Source organism: Parasteatoda tepidariorum, chromosome 2 (assembly GCF_043381705.1).
Source record: "Parasteatoda tepidariorum isolate YZ-2023 chromosome 2, CAS_Ptep_4.0, whole genome shotgun sequence".
NCBI classification, from domain to species: Eukaryota; Metazoa; Arthropoda; class Arachnida; order Araneae; family Theridiidae; genus Parasteatoda; species Parasteatoda tepidariorum.
This window is the reverse complement of record NC_092205.1, coordinates 18,522,823-18,542,940: the sequence shown is the minus strand read 5'-3', so window position 1 is coordinate 18,542,940 and position 20,118 is coordinate 18,522,823. Positions and strand designations below refer to the sequence as shown.

The 20,118-nt window shown below is 29.9% G+C and overlaps 1 protein-coding gene across 2 annotated transcripts in view; it reads right to left on the bottom strand.

Moving 5' to 3' along the window:
• LOC107442412 (hexosaminidase D) overlaps nt 1-20,118 on the bottom strand; it is a 185,201-nt gene that overhangs the window by 90,312 nt on the left and 74,771 nt on the right. For both annotated transcript variants that reach the window (XM_071177232.1, XM_043043133.2), the window contains exon 3: nt 10,168-10,220. The gene's annotated coding sequence lies outside the window, so the exon portion shown is untranslated. The remainder of the gene's footprint in view (nt 1-10,167; nt 10,221-20,118) is intronic.

Here is a 20,118-nt window from a genome sequence, read left to right as displayed (position 1 = left end):
AAATCCTATTTTCAAAAAAAAATATTGATGCACCTAGTTGATAGTACATTGTATGGTTCCTTGATGTCTTTTTTAAATCAAAAATTAAATTATTTAGATTAATTAAATTTAATGACAATTTGTGCAGACACATCAAAGTATTAATTCACATTTTTGATTGGTATGCTTAGAAAACAAATGTAGAATTCAAAATTAATAAGCTTATTTTTGGACTCCCCCTAGTCTGCAAAAATAAGCAAATCACAACCTCTTTGCTTACGTAAGAAAATCGCAACCACGCTGGTTTTTGGTTTGACTTTTACTCTAGTTATCTAACTTAACGATTAAATTCAAATAAAAGATGTTGCTTTGAATAAAACAAAATTTCATTTTAAAAGATCTGAAGTCTTTCTATGTATACATTTTTTATTAGATTTTTTTTTAAATGTTGCTTTATAAGAAAATTTTGAAAGTAAGGAGATTTTAATGTCTTATGTAAGCACGGCTCATACCCCTCTCCACCCTTTGTCAGAAAAAAATAAGCAAATCACAAACCCCCTATCAGATGCTTACGTAACATTTCAGCAACCCGTTTCAGTCAATCCTTTTAAAAGCACAAATGATAACAATGATAAAAGTTGTTAATTTTTTGTTGAAAAACATACAAAAAATGTGCTCAATGAAAAAATGCATATGAACACACAAAGTACTGAAGATACAAATAAATAATAATTCTACGAAGATACAATTAAATAATGATTTTAGTAATTTTTTCATTAATTTTAAAGCATTTAACAATACATTGTTCATTAAACATTCAGAAAGCGTTAAAAAATAATAAAAGTAGTCATCAAAAATGAAAACTTTTTCTCGAAGCAACTTTTCTAAAAATTAATAAATTAGCAAAATATAAAAAATTTCAGCAATGCGCTGCAAGTCAGCGTGGGAAAAGATTCCTTTTCACTCACCAGAAGCTCTTTACTGTCCAACAAGATCATAATTCACAGAACTATAGGATCTGGCTTGTAGACGCTTCAAGCAACTCGGCAATTGTTGAACATCGCCAAAATCTGAAGTCGGTCATGGTCAGGGACGGAATTTGCACAAGCAGCAAAGCACCTCTGGTTTTTATAAATAAATGCTCTAAAATAAATCAAACAGTGTACCAGCGGGATATTCCAAAAGTTGTTGCACTTTCGTGGGTCAAAAGCATTTCGGCAATGTAATTAGACTTTTCAACAAGGCTCCAACTCACAAGGCCAAATATGCACGATAGTGCTGCAAGGCGCATTTTCGGAGCATATCATCAAAATAATAGCCACCCCACTCACCAGATCTCAATTTCAAGGATTACAGTGTATGGTCCATTTTGGAGTTCACGGTCAACACTAAACCACACAAAAGTTGGGACTCATAAAGTAATCGATTCGGCGGAAATGGGATAGATAAGCTACTCTAATTTATTTGCTACATTTCGTTTTTAATCATGTTATATTGGGGCCGGAATAGCCTGGTTGGTAAGATGTTGGATTCTTGCTCGTGAGAACGCGAGTTCGAATCCAGCCGGCCGAAGAATCCCCGTGTATTAAATGGTGAAAGTTAAATTTGTCTGGATAACAAAGCCCTCCAAGTTCCCATAACAAAACAATACCTCTGTGGGTACTGATATAGGGGTTCCCCTGTCTTCTGGATTGGGTTCAAAATGAGAAGGCTACGGAGTTGAACATATCGTAAACTCAAATTTGGGTAGGCTGTTCAGAGACGGTAATAAAAGAAAATGAAGTAATGTTAAAAATTGTCTGTCCAAGTTTTCTTTTGGCCTGTATAAGATCACTTTAAGATTTGAAGTTAAGAATCTGATTGCGTAATGGATGTTTGTACGCAATAGGAAGAAAAGAATAACCATAAGATCCACCTAAGAACTGAAATAAATAAATCCAATCAAAAGATATTCAGCATGCTAAAATTGAGTGCGATGACTAGTTGGAAATAAATATCAAAGAGATCACTTCAAAACCCAAAGTAAAAACAAGAATCTGGATAAATTCAGGTGGAAAAAAATTTTTTAGATAAACAGATTTTAAAAAATCTCAAACTATTCAAAGCTTTGAAGTGCAAAATGCAAAGATATCCAAGACAGGGCCCACGCCCAAAACACCCAACTTTCTACTCTTTTCGCATCATAAAGCTTTGACAAGCCCCTAATCCGTGTCTGTTTACACCAAAGCGATAGGATCTCACAGAATCGATAGCCACGCTTAATAGATCACCTCACGGCAAAGAGAAAAAGAAAGAAGAATGTTTTTAAAAATAGAAAGAAGAAGAAGACGCGTGCCAGAGACGATGTCTCCATTCATTTGGAAGTCTTTACCTGAAAAGGTTTCTCGAAGATAAAGTGTCCAAAGATCGAGGACATCTTTTAATCTTCTCAAAAGAAAGGGACATGATAAATGTCTCTGGATGGTTGGACGCGCGTCTTTTGGAGATTAAAGATCATATTTCCACGTCGCGTGACAACAAGGGTATTAACCACTAATGATCCCCTTGTATAAAAAGATTGATTCTCCTTTTCGGCGATAACGACCGCTCTTAATATCCGACAGAAATAAAAAATACCTAGTAAGAATTACAAGTTCTTACGATTTTAATTATTAAGGTTAAAAAAAAAATAATAGTTTATAGTTTACAAAATAAATAAATCACATGGAAACGAGGAAAACAGGAGTAGATGCAAGTTTCAAAGCAGCCACGCCCTAAAAAAAATGAGTTTATAACTTTGGACCATAAAATCAATACACTGAACTTAAATAAAGTGCAAATTTGCTGCGATCTTAATAAGGTGCTAAATTGAACGAAGTTTCCGTTAAGTTGATATTATAATCAAATTTAAGAAGTATATATGAATATGGTTTAACGTAGGACCTTATTAATGTTGTAGCAAATGTAAACGATATTAAGGTTCAGCACGCTCACAAAGAATATGGAGATGGATGTTTTTTTTCTGCCTTTCAGCTGCGAAAATAACAAAGTTGTTAATAAAATGCATTTTAGAAGTGTTTCTTTTTTGCTTATTTTTCAGTAGTTCCTAATCTTTAATAAAATTCCCTTTCCTTGCTAAAATTATTTTCATGAATCTCATACATAAAATACCACCGAGGAGTTTAGATAAATAGTTCAAATAAATTATAAATTATGGGGGGGGGGGTATGGTAATCGTTGCTTTGTAATAAATAACTACAGCCAGTTTTGTTTTTATGTCTTATTTTCTGACTTTCTTGTTCGTGGAAGAATTACTACCGTTAAAAAATAATTCAACACTTGATTTTGCGCACGAATATGCTGTATAATGTACTATACGGAATAATCAATCTTTCTTTCAAGTATAATGTACTGTACCGAATAACCGAACTTTCTTTCAAGTATAATGTATTGTACCGAATAATCAATCTTTCTTTCAAGTATCCCCCATATCTAAATAAGGTTTTTTATTATCCAAATATTCAACATATATTTCCAGAAAAAATAGAATAAATAGTAACTTGCAAATCAATTGGCTTTGATATACATATATATACGTTTGAAATATCAATAATGTGTATGGAATTAGAAATAATTTGTCAGTGCTTTGTTGAAATAAAAACTTTCAATAACCTTATCCAAATATAGGTGTCGAATAAGTCCTCCAAATAACCGAAGTTCTATACTTTCTGGAAAATTCGAAACTATCCAAGTCTTATAATACAAGCTATGCTATTATTTTATTAATATCTATTAATTTAGATGTCCATTCCCAGTACAGACATAAATCAAGGCACCGCTTTATTATTGTTGGTTTTTCTCGAACGTTTTGTCTTCGGCAATAACCACTGTCTTGCTGTCGCTTTTTATGGCCACGTCGGAACGTGTCATTTACCTAACGACATGTTCTCGAACTTTTCAGTTGTTTTCTTCCATTGTCTCTCTCTCCGATTGTAAATGGAATCTTTCTGTTGCGGTCATATCCATTTCGTTCGATCAAGGTCCCTCCCACACTAATACTGACAGTTCTTTGTGACCTGCATGACCTCGGTGGATGCATCATCCGATCCAAGCTCGGCTCGACATCTAGTTGTGATAGTGTCGTTCTTATTATGTGGTGGATTGTTTTAGCGGACGTGTGCTCTTTAAATTCATCCATAAACGATCGCTATTCATGACTTAATAGTACTATTCATGACTAATAGCAGTTCCTTTTGTTTCTTTCGTTAATTCAAGCTTATTTGGCGATCAATATCTTTTGAAGACAATGTTAAGTAACTCAATTTTCTCGAAGAACTAAATTAGAGTTACTGTACATACGAGGACCGAAATACAAAAGTGAAAAATATTAAACACACATTATATATATCTACATGTTATGGTAAAACACCGAAATCTGGAGAATGTCGACATTCACCGGTGAAAGTTAACATTCACGTAGTCGCTTGATGTATGTCCGAAATATTTGCTAAATACCCTTATTTCTGACTCTCACCGGTGAATGTCAACAATCACATAGTCGCTTTGGTGAATGTCCAAAATATTTGTTATATCCAATTTTATATTAATTTATTCGTTAATATTATTATATTTATTTGATATATTTATATTTATTCTATATTTTAATACTTACTGACGATAGATTAGAAGAAACATCAGTGCTTGGAGTATCGGGCAAATATATACCGGGCAATGGCACTTGACCTTAAAAAACATCAGTGTAGGGTATACCGGCAAAATGTATACCGGGGCAGTGGCACCTAACCTTAAAAAACATCAGTGTAGGGTATACCGGGCAGTGGCACTTAACCTTAAAAAAACATCAGTGTAGGGTATACCGGGCAAATGTATATCAGGAAGTGGCACTTAACCTTAAAAAAACATCAGTGTAGGGTGTACCGGGCAAATGTATACCGGGCAGTGGCACTTAACCTTAAAAAAACATCAGTGTAGGGTTAAAATATCGAATAAATGTAATTATATCCACGAATAAATTCATATCAAATCGAATGTAATAAATATTTCGGACATTCACCAAAGCATATCTGTGATTGTCGACATACACCGGTGAGGGTCCGAATGTACAAGAATGTAATGAAATATTCGATCTTTCACCGACGTATTTGTCGACATTCACCGGTGAAAGTCAAGAACCACTGATTTCGGTCTTTCGCTGTGACATATATATATACAGTCGGACCTCTATTTAACGAAGTCGCTAAATCCCGATAATAATTTCGTTATATGGAAAATTCGTTAAATAGAAAATCATCTTTTGACAAACTTAAACGACACAAAACAGGTTTCAAATTCATAAACACTAGACATAATTAAAATACCAATGGATACACCTTTATATTGTAAAGTAGTATCTACTATTTACAGTACCCTTCCAAATTATTAGGGACACTTAAAATTTCTAAAAAATTGTCATTTTTCAAAGTGTCATAACTTTTTCAAAAATGAATCAATTTTCATAAAAATNAGTGGCACTTAACCTTAAAAAAACATCAGTGTAGGGTATACCGGGAAAATGTATATCAGGAAGTGGCACTTAACCTTAAAAAAACATCAGTGTAGGGTGTACCGGGCAAATGTATGCCTGGCAGTGGCACTTAACCTTAAAAAAACATCAGTGTAGGGTTAAAATATCGAATAAATGTAATTATATCCACGAATAAATTCATACCAAATCGAATGTAATAAATATGACATTCACCAATGCATATCTGTGATTGTCGACATACACCGGTGAGGGTCCGAATGTACAAGAATGTTATGAATTATTCGATCTTTCACCGACGTATTTGGTGCTTGTCGACATTCACCGGTGATAGTCAACAACCACCGATTTCGGTCTTTCGCTGTGACATATATATATATATATACAGTCGGACCTCTATTTAACGAAGTCGCTAAATCCCGATAATAATTTCGTTAAATAGAAAATCATCTTTTGACATACTTAAACGACACTAAACTGGTTTCAAATTCATAAACACTAGACATAATTAAAATAGCAATGAATACACCTTTATATTGTAAAGAAGTATCTACTATTTATTTTATAAATCTTAATCATAAAGAAATCTGCATGGAAAGCAAGAATAGAGCAAAACATTATCCAGTGTTACGCAATCATGCTATATACATTTTCAATTAAAAAAAGCTAAATCTATGCATAAAATTATAGCTGCATTTATTATAAAAGTAATTTTAAACATACATTACCACATGCGTTCGAAAGTTTAATTGCTACTGACAAAATCTTTTAATTTTGTCGTTAATGTTTGAAATGCGAATAAAAAAAAAGAAAGTGATTATACTGCTTTCTCTAAAAGTTAAGTGGCTTCGAAATTCAATTCAAAGGTTGTTTCCCCCATAAAATTCGTTAACAAGTTTAAAATGTTCTGAAATATCTCGGGAAAGTGGATCTCGAAGAAAAGTTCGTTCAATAGAAAATTCACTTCGCTATTTGGAAGTTATTTTACGAAGAAATTTCGAAAATGTTCATGGTTTCTTGAAAAAATTGGCAAAATGGAAGTTCGATATAGAAGTTCGATTATATATATTAGAGAGAGAAAAATGTAGATAGTTCCGTAACTGTTCTATTCTATATAGTAATGAAAATAAAATCAATTTAAAAAGAAATAATATTAACATATAATATTTACTTTTTTAGAGGTATTGCTTGATGTTTTACTTTTCGCTTGGCAACTTCTTTATTATTATCATCATACCAAAACTCATCACTATTGTAATATTTATGGTGGCAACAACGTATAGCAAGGTGTTCCCAGCTTTATTTTTTTAAAAAAACCCTTGAGCGAACAGGTTGAAATCATTTCCTTCGCGTTTCCGACGTTCGTTGCTTTTATTTCTGCCCGTGTCGTGCCAAATATTTATATCCGGAAAGAAAAAGCCTTTTCATAAATGAATTCATAGGAGGAAAAAGGCAACACCTTTTTGGATATCTGCCATTTGGATGTATCCGTGTTCCCCTGTGTCTTTCTGAAATTAATTTCGATGCCTTTTTGGGTTTGTGCCCGAACCTAGAAGACACAAAAATGGCACCATCATCGTTTGGTTATAAAGTCAAGGCAATGACAGCGGTTTCCGTTTTTAATTCATTTCGGTTTGTTATTAGCATAAAAATTCAGTTGGGCGTATACAGAATGGTTTCATTTTTATTTATTATGCTTAGACATTATTTTAAATACAATGGCAAGATATCCTCAGCCAAAATTTGATAAGTTCCTCCATTATAATAGCGAAACGAATAATTTTTGCGTACTAATTGCTATTGGAACGAAATCTTCTCTCATGAAGAACATTAGTTTGCAAATTTTGCAAGATTGACTAAAAAATTTGTATACTTTTTATTTATCCTTACTCGAAGTATTTTAGTATTTTCAAAGTACAATGGACTACCGATTAAGGCAGATTTTAAATTAAAGTATCATAAGGGCCAAAACTCTAGACTAGTGGTTACCAAATGGAGGCCCGCTAAGCCTTTTTTTGTGGCCAGCAAACTAAAATATATTAGTTGTCATTTTTTGCGGACAATTTTCGTAAAAAATCTATATGGGTTTAAAATACTTTTCTTTCGTCAAAAAAGAGCCCTAATTTCTTCGTTTCTTTGAAATTTCTCTTTTGTATAAATTTTGCTCATTAAAACAGAAGGAAATATTTCCTTCAGAAAAATTTTACCATTATAGCGGAACGCTAGTAATTTTTAACTCGTTATAATGATTCAACGTCTGTATTTTTAATTTTACCGTTTTGAAGGTAATTTGGAAATTTATCACAATTCTTTGTAATATGCCGTACTCGTTATATCGAACTTTCACTGCATTTCCGAAACTTTTACAGCCGTGCACATAAGTGCATTACAGCAAGCTTTCTTAGGAACATAATTAAATCGATATGTTATGCGCATAATATATTTCGAAGTTATTAGATTATTAGTGAAAACTCTCACCTTGTGAACTGAAATGTGATACAAACTCTCCAACTTTTTAAAAAAAAGAAAATCCACTATCAACTACTGCATTAAAAATTATTCCATTTTTATTTATCTATTTTTTCGCGGCAGCTTCCAAATTTCATTCTCCAAAACTCCGTAATTCGATAAATATTGAGCATATATCCTATTTTATATTGCTTTTAAAAAAAATATCGCCATTTCGTCAAAATGATCCTGTTTAAAATATGCATTATCTCGGATACTTCTACGGTAACTGCCATGATAAAAAAAAGCCCCCCTTTTCCCCAAATTTGGCTTTAAATGCTAATGAAATGACGTGACTCCATTAAATTGATTCGTGAAAATCTTCGATCCTAGGGCTTGAAATTAAATTATTCGAAAGTTCTGGAGCGGAATTAAAGTTTTAAGTCTCGGTGCCTGGGCCGATAATTATTTCGCGTGTGTTTGGACATTTATGGGAATCGTAGTTAGAAAATGATGTAGATAATTATGGATGTGCGTGGAAGTTTTATGTCATTAAAACACTCATTTTAGAGCAGAATTTCTAAATTATTCTTCATTTAATTATAGTTAAAGCATTATTAGAGGGAGTGCCAGCCGATATACTATACCGGAATGGCTTGCAGATTTCAATGATACGTTCTATATTTTAATGATTATCTATCTCCCTTGAAAGTGTGGTAATAGAGTAGTTAAAGAATAGATTTTTTCTGGTGTTATAGTTAAAAGGTGAATGTTTACACTCGAATTTTAGTAATAAATTAGTTAATTTGCAAGGCATTTAGTGACAAATATTAGTTATCTTTAAAATAGCACGGATCATTTGATACTACTTGTTGCAAGCCTATATTTTAAAAGCTGGCAACTAATTGCACCATTTTCCTATTTGACCCAGTGCTTTTTATAAGATAAGGTCAAATAACAAGGAATAAGGTCAAATAATCCAGAGACAAACAGATATTATAAAAGACATTTTAATAGTACTAACATACAACCACGGTTATAAACAAGCGAATCTTTCCTTGCATTATCGTTGCCACACATTCTGTAGTAATGTTAAATTTTTCGATAATGCTATATTATAATAATGTGAATATTACATTTTAAAGTAAGCTTAAGCTCTACTATCCTCGCATGAACCTTTATCAGACATGTGATTATTGGAAGAAGAAATTATCGGAATTATTTTTTTTTTCAATGTTTTTTTTTCTTCTCTATTTTAGTACTTAATTTTCTTCTTCTTTTGTACTTAAAAGACATTTAAAAGACGGTCAATTTTTATGCACAGAAGTAATACTATTTACAAAATTTAAAGAGGTAAATAATTTTTTTTATTATTCAATAATAAGATCGAAACATGGATTTATACGGTATTGAGCGCGTTGAAAAGTGATTGCTGATATATGTGATTAGAGATTTCTAGGCCGTAATATAATATTAAAAATTAATTCGATCTAGTAGTAGGAGGCAAATATATCCCATAGATAAAATATTTCTTATGTTACAATCGGAATCGGAAAATTACTACTCATTAAAATATAAGTTTAAAAAAAATGATAAAAAGACCCTTTTTTCTAGGGAACAATCTTTTAAATATTTGCCATTTCGGAATTTAACATTACCAATTTTATACTTTAGTGTTTGCCTCAGTAGTTCATTAATTCTAAACTAAAATTTACACAATATAATGCAATGCATTATACTCTACTACGCATAAATGTAATAATGGACTTTTTTTTCTCGAAGTTTTAACAAAGGAGTTTTTTTTTTCCTGATAAATCTGCCTAAAAAAAGTTGTTATTGCGCGTGAATGAGAACTTAAGAGAAATAAAAGAGGGTGCTGGCAAGGCTGGAATAAATGCCCCATTAACGCGATTTTACACAAGAAACAAAAATTAATTTTAGATAAGCAGAGCTCTGAAAAATGTTGGAATATAAATTATTGATGCGCGCTAGTCCGCTAAATCAACGGTCTTAAGAATCGCGGTCTTCAGCGAATTAGCGGAAGAATCACATTCCTGTTTTATGAATAATTGTTGCACTTATATGGTCACACTAAAAAATTCTTCGCAATTATTATATTTTTCCAAAGCATTAAATTATCTTAATCCAACGCCTCCTAATCATTTCATATTTACATACATAATAATATTGAATAATACTAAAATCTATAACTAACATACCTAACGCTATAAGGAGAAAGCAGAACACAAACCACCAGAAATGTCTAAGATACCTAAATGAACAAAATGAAATATATGTTAGACTTTTTATAAAACAAAAGGAAAGGCATTCATTCAGTACGTATACATATATAGTATAATACAATTCTTTAGACTATTTTTAAAATATAAAATTACTCTTGGCATTTAAAATAACTTTAACTATTTAAAATGATAAAACATGGATAAACATGTTTTACACAAACCAGAAACTTTTGAGATCTTAGGTAACTACCACGCTTAACGTGGGTTAAGTTAACATTATTCTGATGCCGACTGCTAATCTGCCGATTCGGGTTCCAGTAATATTTTTTTAACAGTAGAAAGTACTGTTGCACAATGCCTACAGTGCAACGATATATTGGTTAAACATCTTGAAAAACATTTTTTCCCAGTATTACACGGTTTTACAATGTAGAAACTAAAATAAAATGCATCGGGGGAAGGATTGTGGCTTTAGAATAAAATCGGAAATAGGAAAAGAATGAGTAACATTACCATAACAAAATATCTACAGTTAATTGAACATCTGTAGATACAAATTACAGCTATATTTTACACAGAGTTTAGATTGGACGATATAATGGATAAATGTCGTCAAGTAAACCCCATAATTATAACAATTAATTAAGTTTAATAAAGTTTAAAATCAGAATAAATTGTAAAACGCGGTACGAACACATGCTTAATTGCCAAATACAATACAGTAAATTGCAACTGTCTTTCCATTGGTGTTCAGGTGGGATGTTGTAATGAATAAACACATTAAGTAAACCATATTTGTAATAGCATATTCAGTTTAATAATATGCAAAAAATATGTTGAAAAACCGTACAAATTTTTAAGAGTAAAATCTAAAGTGAACCACGAACGAATATTGTTTGCAAAGCACCATTTCTAAGTCCGGCTGCATATCCGCCGATGCAAGAACTATCACTACACATTGTAACAGCTTACCTGCAATTATATACCTCATTCACAATTATATACCAATCTCCATCTTATTCTACACATGGATGAAATTTTTGAACATAATTGTAACAACATATTAAGTTTTTACTACTCAAAATCAACTATAGCTTGTTGAAAAACCGTAAAATTTCAAGGGTAAAATCTAAAGCGAACCACGAACGAACTAAGTTGGCAAAGCACCATTTCCAAAGCCGGCTGCATATCCACCGATGCAAGAAGTATCACTACACATTATAACAACTTACCTGCAATTATATACCTCATTCCGAAGAAACAATGAGAGCTATTTTCACATCTTCATCTTCTTCTACACATGGAAGAAATTTTTGCCCATATTTGTAATAGCATATTAAGTTTCTACTATGAAAATTCAACTATGGCTTGTTGAAAAACTAGTAAAATTTCAAGAGTAAAATCTGAAGCGAACCACGAACGAATATTCTTAGCAAAGCACCATTTTTAAAGTCGGCTGCATATCCGCCGATGCAAGAAGTATCACTACATATTGTAACAACTTTGCCTACAATTATATACCTCATTCAAAAGAAACAATTATATACCTCATTCAAAAGAAATAATGAGAACTATTTTCCCATCTTCATCTACACATAGATGAACTTTTTGTCCACATTTGTAACAGCATATTAAGTTTTATAATATGCAAAATCAACTGTAACTTGTTGAAAAACCGTAAAATTTCAAGTGTAAAAATCCGAAGCGAACCACGAACGAATATTGTAGGCTATTCCCCAAGCATGTCCGCCGATGCAAGAAGTATCATCACACATTGTAACAACTTTGCCTGCAATTAGATGCCTCATTCAGAAGAAACAATGAGAGCTATTTTCACATCTTCATCTTCTTCTTCTACACATGGATGAGCAAAAAGTTCAATCTCTCTTGGAGGATGAAGCAAAACCACCGCCTTGGCGAATTCAGCGGACTGTGAAATCGGTAATTCCACCCACTGCAAGTTCTTCAAGCGACTAACTCGAAAATGAGATAGATTATGAAACTTCCGAAAACAGTTATTGTCTATGATACCACTTCAGGAAATATATATATCAATAAGTGGATGTTTTTCCTAACATGTTGATTGTTCGATACAGTTCAAGTTTTTCTTTTTTTCGCCAAGTGAATTCAATTCAAGGCGTAATAGTTCTTTTTTTGGAGAGTGGGGGAAATTATTTTTCTCCCCTTTTTCATAAAAATACCCTTTTAAAAAACGAAAAAAGATTGAGTACTTTTTTTAAAATAATCATGCCATTTATTTATCTATCCAGTTTTTCTTGAAATCAAAATTTGAAATCGAGGATAAATAAATTAAATTATTAATAATTATTGAATAGGATAACTATCGAATAATCGAAAATATTTTTTAAAAAAATGCTATTTATTAATTAATCCAATTTCTCTTGAAACCAAACTTAAAAATCGAGGATAAATAAATCGAATTATTATTAAATATTAAACAGAAAAATTATAGAATAATCGAAAATATTTTTTTATATAAACATACCATTTATTAATCGATTCAGATTTATTTGAAACAAATTTTAAACATCGAGGATAAAAAAAATCGAATTATTAATAATTATCGAATAATCAAAAATACTTTTTAAATAAGATGCTATTTATTAATCGATTCAATTTTTCTTGAAATCAAATTTAAAAATCAAGGATAAATAAATCGAATTATTATTAAAACAGAATAATTATAGATGATATTATAATGGAAAATATTTTTTTAAATAAGCAAGTTGTTTATAAATCAATCCAATTTTCCTTGAAACGAAGATTAAATTTTTTATCGAATAATTCTCGAATATAAATTTTTTTAAAGGGAAAAAAACTGTTTCTAACATTTTATAACAAATCAGACATTTCAGGAAGGTTTTTTTTTTTTTTAACTTTCAATTAAGTTCATAATCATATTTCTTGGTTTCTTTCTTAAATCTTATAATAATAAAACTTTAAAACAAAAAAACAACATCCGCTTTATTTTTAAAAAATAAATTTAAAAAAAGAAAAACTTTGTTTAAAGCATTTTATAACACTTAGGACATTTCAAGAAGGATTTTATTAAATTTTCAAAATGTCCATAACTATATTTATTGGTCTCTTTCTTAAATTTTATAAAGGAAATACAATATTCGCTTCATTTAAAAAAATAATTAAAAGAAAAATGATTGAGAACATTTTTACTAGTTTTTTCAACAAAATTGTACGATTTTTTTTAAAATTATTTTTTATTGTTTGAAACGCCCAAAAGTTTAAGTTCTTTTTTTAAAGAGATATATCCAAATAAGTAAACAAAAAAATAAAATATTATGCTAACACATAATAAAATAAAAAAGAATAAAGAAAAAAGTAATAAAGACATAACAAAAATGTTTCAATAAAAAAATTTTCGTAATTTTTACATTTTGTAAATATTGTAAAAAACAAAGAATAAAGAAAAGGGTTTCTACTAAAAAAATAAGTAAAAATCTAATTAAATAGCATTACTTTGAAAGCAAAAGAAATTATTAATACTAAAGTGTAATCCGAACATTTTTATTATATTTAGAACAAATAATTAAACTGTAATAAGTATTTCCTTAAAATTTTTCGTAACCTTTTAACTAAATTTAATACTACAACGCATCCGATATTAAAACACAAGTTAAGAAGATTAAAATAAAAATTATTTCTTTAATTTTTTTTCTTCATTTTTTCCCCTCTTACTCAAGTAATTCTTTAAATAATTTTTGAAGAAAAAAAAATTCTTCTCCAACAAGCAACGTAATAAACTTTAGAGTAACAAAAGTCCGGGATATAAACTTAATTAACGGGAAAAACCCTCAGGAAATTTCGCCATACGTTTTTAATACTTTTTAAATGACTTCTAAACAAAAGCAATAAAAAAAATAATACGCAATTATAATCATATGAGAAGAGAAACTCAGGCTTAAAGAGAAAAATATTCCAATAAAAAAAAACATTAAAAACGCAGCATTAATTCTCGTTATTTAACTTAATTAAGAACTAAAACGAGTGTGCTACAGTTTTAATCTAGTTATTAAATTGTATTTCTTTTTAAGATGGGACTTGAGAATTAGTGAATGAATGATAATAGAAACATTTTATTAGTGCAGAGAAAATAATTTTCTTAATCAAGCTTAATTGATTTATAGAAAATTCTAATCGAATTTACCATAAAGTTATGCATTTCATTTTGATAACACAAGTTGTAATATTACAATTACATTTTTTTTTAAACAATAACCCCCGAAACGTAATTTAGGCTTATTTCAACTTACATCTTCAACTAACTTCAGAATTTATGAAAAAGCAAACGAAATTTAATCTAATTAAGATCGTGCAATAAATAATAATTAATTCCCAACAGCTATACACATTTTGTATCAAATAGTCAGATAAATTTGCAATTAAAGCTGACTATTTATTAAGGATGCTGATGACAATGTTATAAATATGATCGCTCTCAATTGACTTTTTGACGGAACACGTGATATCTTTTTTATTTTATAAGTGTGTCTAAAACCTATAAATTTATAACTTAAAACTCCAAATATATTCACTATGTATTCATTGAAAATTAATATTATAAATTTTAGACTGTATTTTTTACTAACATTTCCTCTCTGTATTCATTTAACATGTAATCGAAGGTGCCGGGTTAATTCTTTCTTTTCTTTTTTTGTGCTCAATTTTCATTTAGCTGTGCAAAAACTTAAAACTTAGAAGCTCGAAACTAAGGGAGTGGAGTTAAATGTGCAAGGAGTCCGATGTCATAATATAATTTAACTTTCGAAAATTAGTTCGAGAATTACTAAATGATGAACATGTAGTAAAAAATATAACGCGGGCCGCTCCACAGGTCGCATAAATGTAACTTAAATTGAAATTATTCGTGCTGAAATGGCCATTTTTGTTCATGAGTTAAATGCGATTTTTGCCCTAATTTCAATTTGTTTCACTTTTTAATTTTTTTCACTTTTTTTGCTTAATGGAATGACGTTTAATCCATTATTATCGAAAAATTTATCTCCCTCGAGGTCCCGATTTAAAAGCTTCGTTTAAAATAATTTATATAATTATAATAATTATAGAGTAAATATAGTGAAGCCGGAACAATTTAATACTTACAAGTTAATAAGGGGCAATAATTTTTATTGCAAATTTTGAACAGTTGACAACTAATTAATAATTTAAATCCGTTTGATACAGGGACGTTTTTTTAAAAAAAACTTTAAAATTTATTTATTTTTACATTTATGGAGCAATTTTATACTTAGAAGTTAGGCACTCGTTCGATAAATATTTTAGCTATAGGAAATAAATTTCCAATTTTTGTGACATATATTTTTTTGAACAAGTATAGAGTGGTTTAAATTTTTTTTATATTTTAGAGCAAATAATTTGAGAAACATTTTCTCAATTATATTCGATTTGAGCAATGCTAAAACGAATTAAATGCAATTAAGAGAAAAAAATTTTAGCTAACGTAATTTGAAACAGTAATCCAAACCTAAGGCAAATAAGAGCAAAAATTTTAGTGGACGGAATTTAAAATAACAATCGAAAGGGAATTAAGAGAGAAAATTGCAATTAGCGGATTATAGAACACAAATCAAATCACTTAAGACTGTTTAAAGCTGTTTTTCGAAAAATCCGTCGTAATACCAAATGTTGCTTTTTTACTAAAAATATGCTATTTTTATAGCTGCTGTGAGTTTGCAACTGTATGACTGTTAGGTCAAGTTTAGCCTATCTAAAGTCAGTAAGACTGTTAGGTCAAGTTTAGCCTATCTAAAGTCAGCGCTTATTTTAATAATGGCGCAAAACGTTATTATGGAGAAAAGTCACAGTTTCGTGAAAATGAAAAAATTTTGCGGTCCAATTTTTTGATATTTCAAAACTTACTCCAATGCTGCATTACTTGGGCTCATAAAAATTTTAAAAAACTGAAAAAAAGGCAGTGATTTTGATAATTTTCATCCAGGTGGAAAAATGTCGCCAAATTGGCGATTTTTATAAAAGTTTAATAACTATTCAAGTTATTTGTCGGTTTTTAAGTCCAGATAATTCTTCACGGCAATATTATATTTATACAGTTTAAAATCATCGCATTGCTTTAAGTGTAAGACACATCAACTATGGCTCTTCAATTTTCCTTGGCGACAGAGCTTTGAAAAACAGCGTTTAGCTAGATTTAGTTTAAGCTACTATTCCATTTCAAAGTTGGAAATAGAAAATATATACATAACAGTTTGAGTTGAATATTGTATGCATTTTGACAACACTTTCACCAATTTTATATAAACAGATATTCTCTGGGGGCTTTCCTTTGGAATGGATTTCAGATATTTCGAAATATCGAATATCCTCAAACCCAGTAGTCACAAATCGTTCCTTTTTTTTATCTGTACAAAACTGGAAAGACCTCTACTGCATTTCAGCAGTTCAAAAGAACAGAAATCAATGTTTCCCAATGTAGGAATATCCTCCTAAAGTTCTTTTTTTTCTTCTTTTTCTCAAAATTCTTTTTTTTTTTCTCGAACTTTCTTTGTGATAAAAGCATACACATACTAAAGATAGACCCTGGATATGCGGGGGAGAAAAATCACTATTTAGAGAAAAAGTTTCTCCGATTCGATAGATTCCTTTTTTTCTCATGGCGTTACCCTGGAATACGTGAGTTTTCTTTGAAACTTGGAGACCGGGTGAAATCGTGAACTTTCGGTATCGTGATCTGAAGCATCCTAGCGGCTTTTTATTTCATTATTCGAAATCGAACATGAAAAACCGAGTGCATTCGTTTACTTTTATCTTGTTTATTAAAAGTAATCTTAAATGCAACAAATACGTCTTTAGACAGAAGTTTCTACGTTTTTTTCTTCTTCTGAAAAGAATTTGAATGTTTTCCAGTATTTATTTATTGCTGATAAGTTACAATTATAGTTGGTATAGGTAACTTGTAACTAAGATAAATAACTTGGTGTGAATAAGCTACAGTTGTATTGTAACGTGATGTTGCTTGATACAATTATATTACTTGATATAAAAAAAAAATTCAAATTTTAGTTGTCTTTAGGGAAGATACGTTACATTTATGTTACATAATATAAGTTGTGTTACAATTATGTCATTTGGTATATATATTCCATTCATGTTACTTGAAATAGATATAAAAAACGTTACTTACAAAAAAATATGTTACTTTTTACCAAAAAATACACAAACATGAAGATACAGATACCAAATACATTACATTAGGAATACAGAAAATAGATTTTTATTTAGTAACTGTTACAAAAAATTTAAAAGAAGTTATATGGCATTTAATAGTTTTTTTTTTATCACAAACGTAAATAATTATCAAAGCAAAAACTTTGAAAGAAATGAACAAAAAAATATTTCTTAATTGGTAGGGGAAAAAATAATGATTTTATCCTTCATTATTTTTAAACTTCAAAGAAAAAATACGTAAAAAAATTCTTTAGCACTTGTTAACTGTCGTAGGCATAATTTACAAGAGAAGTTTCATTTTGGAGGGAGAAAGACTAAATGTGAAGTGTCTCTTTTTAAAATTTTTTTTATATTTTTATTTATTATAATACATCACTTTTTACACGAGTTGAAGTTGATATATTTCAAAACAGAGAGGGATAAAAATAACGAAAAACTTTGCATAATACAATGAGTTTTCCATAGTGAAAAAAAGAAAAGAAAATATCAAAACATTTTTTTTTATTCATAATTATTTAAACAATGTTTTCTTAAGGGCAATGAGCGGAAAAACTCAAGCAAAAAACTTTTTGTCCATTAATGCAAAAACTCCGATAAGGAGCAATAGATAAAAAAAAAATAGTTACTATAAAAAAGAAATAAAGAACCCATATATAGAACAGATATAGCCGTAAGCAAATGAGCTGTTTTTACGAAAATTGATTTAGCAGCATATCTTGCGGGAAAGACGACATTACATATTTAAAGAGGGGAGTGTCAATTCAGGGGGAGAATAAAATTTTTGCTTAATTATTAGTGTGTTACAAATTTTTATGCCTAATTAGAATTTTTAAAGACTTTAGGAAAAGAATTTATATAAAAACTATTAGGAAAATGATGATATTAGGATTTTTTTTTTTTTGAAATTATTTTTTAAATCCAATAAATTAAAAATACTATGTTTTCAGAATAATTTAGAATACTAATAATTTAGAATACTAATAGTTTAATATTTCTAAACCCAATAGTTCAAAATTACTATATTTTTAGAGTAATTTAGAATACTAATAGTTAAGCATTTCTGAGCCCAATAGTTTAGAAATACCATGGTTTTTAGAACAGTTTAGAATAATAGTTAGTTAATAGTTCAGAAATACTATTTTATGGCTTTTGAAAAATAGTTATAGACTTATACGTTTACATTTTTTAATTTTTAAGTTCATTTTATCTGCGCCAATGAACGTCTGCTCCACTGTTATAAAGTAATTATGGTAATATGATGAGGTGTTATGGAAAAACTCTTTGGAGTAACAGTTACCATTAGCTCCAACCAAAACATCTGTATTGGAGTAAAAAGAAAAAAAAATCGAAATAAAGTGATTTCATAACAATTTTGCCTAAAAATCCCTGTTTTAAAGCCGATTTTGAGCAAATAAATGCCTGTAATGTATCGACTTAAGAACAGTTGAGGAATCACAGGAAAAACAAAAATAAGACTGATGATATTCAGAATCTTAAGCCTGGTTTTTGATGGCTCCGTCCTCACATGAAATGAGGCTTTTTAACGAAATATGTTACCTTAATAACTGTTTTGAGTTTGTAACAGTTATTCATTACTGTTAGAAAAAGTTTAGCCCATCTTTACCCAGCGTTTTCTATGCTAAGCCTGAAAATGACGCAAAATGTCAATAAGCCACATCTTGTGAAAATGAATGGCGTTTTGTAATTTAACTTTAAATGTTTAAAAACTTTGTATTATCTGGACTTATAAAATTTTTAATAATTGAGAGTCCACTGATTTTGATATTTTTCATCAAGGTTTAAAAATCAAGCCAAATTGGCGATTTTTAAAAAGTCTTAACTTTTAAAATACTTGAGAGATTTGACCAGTTTTAAAACTCAAATAATTCTTACCAGCAAGATGATATATATATAGCAGAAAAGTATAGCCTTGGTACTATAGGTACTTAAACTATAGCTTTCTTTTACATGCATTAAGAGCTACGAAAATCACTGTCACGGCTGTTTTTCGAAGCACGATCGTCATATGAAATATTGCTTCTTTTGCGAATAATATGCTATTTTCATAACTGCTGTGAGTTTGCAACACTTACTCATGACTGTTAGGTTAAGTTTAGCCTATCTAAAGCAAGCGCTTTCAATGCTTATTTTGAAAATAGCGCAAAAACGTCAATATGGAGAAATCATTTTTGTGAAAATAAAAAGCGTTTATGGTCAATTTTTTAAAAATTTTTACACTATTTGTCAGTTTTAAAGCTTAGATTATTCTTCAAGGCAAGATGGAAGGAGGGCAAAATAAATTTGTTTCAAGTTTAAGACAAAAGCCGTTTATTTATTTATTTTCGACAAGTGTGCTTTGAAAAGCACCATTGAGAAATTAGATTGAATAATATTGTTCTGAGTGTGAAAGGGTTATTTCTTACGTCTAAACCTTCACAAAAATTCTTTTTTTTAAAAAAGAAACAAAATAACATGCATATTTTATTCTAGAATGCAATGTATAAAACTATATATATTCCAAACTAGCACTTTTCATTTATTCGAATAAATCTTAAAGGAGAGACCGAAGGAAGAAAAAGACAGTTTTAACGACTGTCTCTTTTCTCGAAATAACGAATATTCCTGTATCGATCGTTTTCCCACCATTACCATCTCTAAAGTGTGGAAATTCGAACAAAAGGTATG